At 47.6% G+C, this 5,177-nt stretch overlaps 1 pseudogene; it reads left to right on the top strand.

The window, feature by feature from the left end:
- Window positions 1-225: 225 nt before the first annotated feature.
- LOC125759731 (uncharacterized) lies at window positions 226-4,507 on the top strand (annotated as a pseudogene).
- Window positions 4,508-5,177: the final 670 nt, after the last annotated feature.

The following is a 5,177-nucleotide window of genomic DNA, read 5'->3' as shown; positions in this document are numbered from 1 at the left end:
ATCCCAACCAGGATCCTTGCTCTCTGCCGGTGCTGTTTGTAGTGATCCTGGGAACCGGTGGGAGCTGAGTGGGTCGGGAGATTCGTGGTTGTGAAATCATGGTCGTGTCTATTGGTTTCACCAGGCAGTCTTTCAATCTGGCTGAAAATTTTGGTCTGTATCTCTTTAAAACTTCAGCTCTACTGCTAATATCTGTATGGTTTCGTTTCATCCCTAGACCCAACTGACCTTGTGGAGCAGCCACTGCTAACTGGCCAAGAAACTGGTGCTATGAGCCAGCTGGTGTCTCTGAACTGCCTTCCAGCCGCTATGCGGAAGGCTTTAGAAGCGCCCATACCCCTTCCTTCAAGGGAATGGAGATAGCTTGCGAAGATTATAGGGATGCAGTTGTCGGAAAAGTCGTGCAGGCCACGAAGGGAACAAATACGGAGTGCATCTGCGCAAGTTGTGGCAGCATATCCGCTTTCTTTAGAAGATCGTGGTATCAATGGTCAGCTGCTGGGCAGGGGCTACGATTCCTTTTCGACAGTTGGAAAACCGAATTGAGAACACGAGCCGAGGAAAGCGCTCAGCTTCACCCACAAAGAGGGCAAACAGCAAAGAAAGTGGGCATATGGGTGCGCAAACTGGCAGCCAGTTAGATTATTCGAACCGCCTAATGACTCAGCTGAAAAAGTTGAATTCCTAAAACGGGAAGGCAGGAAAGGGGCTCGGGACATAAATGTACCCCTTTCATTGGAGCATATGAAGGACTTGCACGTAGAGCAGAGGAACTTCATCAACAAGGACCCCCTGCAGCATATATCTGAGGTTCAAGAAGAGTGGCCCTTGCTGTTTGTGAAACCCTTTTTCTACCAGCATGCCAACGAACTTCTGGGGAAGAATGTAAAGGTGAGATGTTATCTTAGTTGTTGCAAGAAAGGACCATTTGTTTACGTCACAATCGAATATCACAATGCAAGATTATGTGTGTGCTTTGTATATTATGGACTTTCTACGGTGCTTGGTAGCATTGGTAATTCAAGAAAATGCAATCACTGTACACTATTTTACCCATAAAGAACAAACCCTGCCCTAACAGATACTGTTGAAATTCAATGTCAGAGTGCAGTAAGGTTAAGGACGCAACCACGTAGATGAAAAAAGGGGACAGGATAGAGCGTCACTTGCAACTGATTTTATTAAAAAAAGGCTCCTTTTTATATACATGCAGACGTTTGCACAAGACAATGGCATACACTACACGCTTATGACATCATGATATTAAAAAATTGCGCTGCTTATTTACGCAGGGTAACAGACGTGCCACTGATGCACACATCTCGTTTCACATTGATAAAATATGCCTCCAAAAGTTCCCATGCCCCAGTGTTGTTGCTCCTTCCGAGTATGTGAATATTTGCAAGGTCCTGCCCACTCAAACACCCCTCCGGCCTAAAGAAAAACACATTCTATGATCAATGAGCACTGCTAAGGAAAGCTCAGCCATATTTTGTAGCTGTGTGTGGCACACAGAGCATAAAAGCAGAACGTACAGTTGGAGATCAGTATATTCACACCACTGCATTCTCCTATACAAAAGCAACAACTATTTGTGAAAATGTTGCTGCTCACTCCGAGCGTGATCAGAGCCAGTTGGGAAATGTCTTAAGTGCACTGCCGCTACTTTTTGGATATGCGCATCAACGGCCATATACACGTGCAGAGAACGCATTATAAAGAGTGCACATTGTTGCTTCTCGGATGTGTTTTGATCACTTGTTAACTTTCCTTTCAGGTATAAACAACGTGCTGAAGTGGCAGTCTGTGGAAATGTCGCTAGCTGGTTTGTGACACGTGTAAATAAATTTTGTGTAAATAAATTCATCCATGTTTTGTTAAAGGTGCATTATTATTCATATGGCATGCTGCAGCAGAGGTGGTGCACGCATGCACAGTACATGAAGACAGCACTAGTGTAGGTTGAAACACTGCTGTCAAACGTACACACATGTGGTGTAGAAAAATTGAGGAGTAACTGAATATGATAAAACACCATACTGTGAGAATTTAAGCAGCTGCATAAACATTCCCATGAAACGTCAGCTTTTCGACAGTATACTGACATTTCAAAGCTGCCCACAATTCAACAAGGCTTGTGTTAATTTTTCACAATCTAAGTTACTTCCAAAACTAAGTTTACTTAATGCTCAGTGAAACAACTCTCCTTCAAACGCTAAAACTTAATCCTTCAGGACACGAAACCTTAATCAAGCATAGAAAAGCCATTAAACGGAACCAACAGTTTACGAGAGCCTCCGTTTTCGTTCACAATAACGGAATAATTCACGGGCAGACCGTTCTACGGCAACCTCCGTTTTTCTCTTTATGAATACCGCAAATGCTGTATTCCTAGTAACAGGGCCATAAGAGTGGTTGCATATGCCAGTCGCGTACTCACCGCTGCTGAGAACTACACGATAACTGAACAGGAGTGCTTGGCTGTGGTTTGGTCGGTGCAGAAATTCCGTCCCTATCTCCACGGCCGTCACTTCACAATTGTTACGGACCACCACGCCTTATGCTGGCTTTCCACTCTGAAGAACTTGTCCGGACGCTTGGGTCGGTGGATTCTACGCCTGCAGGAATATGACTGACATAATTTACAAGCCTGGTAGAAAACATCAAGACGCCGACGCACTTTCTCGCTGCCCGCTTCCTACTACCGAGATCAGCGTTGGCGAGACCTCGGCCATCACTTCTACCCCCGTTCCTACGCTCGCCCAACAGGCAGTCTATTCTCGGACGACGATTCAACATTTCACTCCCACCAGCTGTCCGATCCATACTGCAGGCGTATTATGGACCAACTTTCGGGAGCCTCCCATCCACCTAACGCGCGACTTCGTCGGCAACTCCTGCAATTAAGCTGGGAAATGGCGTTCTCTACCGCCACATTTACCATCCTGACGGTCAACGCTGGGTTCCTCTGCTACCACGCGCTCTTCGACTACATGTGCTTAAAGCCTTCCACGATGACTTGACTGCTGGCCATCTTGGTTTTCGAAAAACTCTGGACCGCATTCGATGTCGTTTCTACTGGCCTGGCCTTTCTACTAGCGTAGCGCGGTACGTCGGTTCCTGCTTCCCATGCCTGCGCCGTAAACTCCAGACATCTGCACCTACCGGGCCTCTACAGCCTATTCCGTGCCCCCAAATGCCATTCGAGGTTGTAGGTGTCGACCTTTACGGGCCTCTTCCCGTCACATCTACAGGCAAACGATGGATAGTGACCGCCGTAGACCACTTGACGCGCTACGCTGAGACAACCTCTGTGATTACTGGCTCGGCTGCGGAAGTTGCGGACTTCGTTCTTCACGCCATAATACTGCGTCATGGGGCTCTCGTATACTGCTTAGCGACCGTGGAAGGGTGTTCCTGTCACAAATGTAAATGAAGTACTGCGCGCTTTCGGAACTACTCACAAGACAGCTTCAAGCTACCACCCTCAGACCAATGGTCTCACCGAGAGATTTCATCGTACTCTTGCTGACATGATAGCTGTCTACATCCAACCAGACCACAAAAACTGGGATACCCTGCTACCATTCCTCACTTTCGCCTACAACACGGCCGTTCAGCGCACAACGGCTACTCGCCATTCTACCTTCGTTTACGGACGTCCCCCTGCGTACCTTTCCTCGTGTTTCCCTCTTCAAGAGCCATGTTAACTCACCTCAGTCTCCCAGTGAAGACTACATTTCCTGACTGGCCCAGTCCCCGCATCATGCTCGCATCAACCCAGAAAGCGAGCCACCAAGAGCGGAAAGATCATTTACGTACGCATCCCATCGCGTGTATCGTTCCGACCTGGTGACGAGGTACCTGCTTTTCGACTCTTATTCGTACACCTGGTCTCTGTGACAAATTTCAACCACGCTTCATCGGGCCGTACATAGTTTTGGAACAGACTTCGCCTGTTAATTATCGTGTTACACCACTCGTCATCACCACAGACGCCGTTACGCAGCACAGAGATTGTACACGTTGCTCGCATGAAACCCTTCACGCGACGCTCCTCGTCACCTTGACTTGCAGGGGCCAGGATGTGCTTACACGTGGGGGAAATTAGTGTGGGCACTAGTTATGTGCTTCTTTCCTCATCTGTGCATTATCATAATCATCATCATCCGTTTGTCTCCTGTCCTCATCGTCACCGTGTGTCATTGTCATCATCATCGAGTGTGTGCGCGCTCGGCCCCCTTCTCTTCCGAGGCCTTGAGCTGAATAAACGTCGCGTCAACCAAAGACGTCATAATATCTACAAATAGTTCAAGTTTCATTGCTCTAGGATGAATATTAAAAAAAGTCTTCGACCCGCCTCTCCCCTTAAGCCAAGAGAAAATGCTGTGATAAATGACTAGATGCAAAAATGATGCGCATGCTTAAGTTCGTATATTTCCCAGTTGGAGGTAGTCCAATGTGTCATGCCAAAAGTGAATTTTGCCTTTTCATTTTGCAGGCATGAGGCCCTTCCGAATACTGCCTTTCAAAACCCGTCATTTGCCTGTAACACTTAAGAACAGAAAACATATTCTGAGACGACTACTTTTGAGATATCAAAAGGATGTCTCTTTAAAGGGGCGCAGCAACACTTTTCCAAGTAGGAATGGAATGGCTTTGCTAAAGCAGCTTATTGCCTCACAAATCGACCGCCGCGGTTTTTTCAGAATCCATCCAGTACGAGCGGAGTTGCAAACATTTGTCGCACACTGTAATTGCTCTCTCGTCCCAGCGAAAGCTTCTAGAAGCTAAGCAGGGAGAGATGGGACACTGGGAGAGGGTACATCATGCGTGCCTTTTCTTCTAGTGCAAGTTTTTTTTTTCTCGAAACGCAACATACTTTCAGTGCGATTGCGCACATGCAAACCGTGGTGGCCACTCGCAGTGGCCGCAGTAACTGGCGAGCAGGCTTGTACAAATCAGCCAATCGCATGTAACTTGAGTCACTAGTGCATGAATTTATGGCGGAGTTCAAACCGGTGGTGGTGGTGGTGTACGGCGCGACCACCCTTACTGCGCATGCGCAAACCCTCTCCACACACATCCTCTCCACTTCCCCTCCCGTCGTCCTCACCACTTCCCCTCTCCACTCCCCCTCTGAAACGCAGCTCGACATGCCGAGACACTGCTTCGCA

This window comes from Rhipicephalus sanguineus, chromosome 1 (assembly GCF_013339695.2).
Source record: "Rhipicephalus sanguineus isolate Rsan-2018 chromosome 1, BIME_Rsan_1.4, whole genome shotgun sequence".
Taxonomy (NCBI): Eukaryota; Metazoa; Arthropoda; class Arachnida; order Ixodida; family Ixodidae; genus Rhipicephalus; species Rhipicephalus sanguineus.
This window is presented reverse-complemented; position numbering and strand designations above follow the sequence as displayed.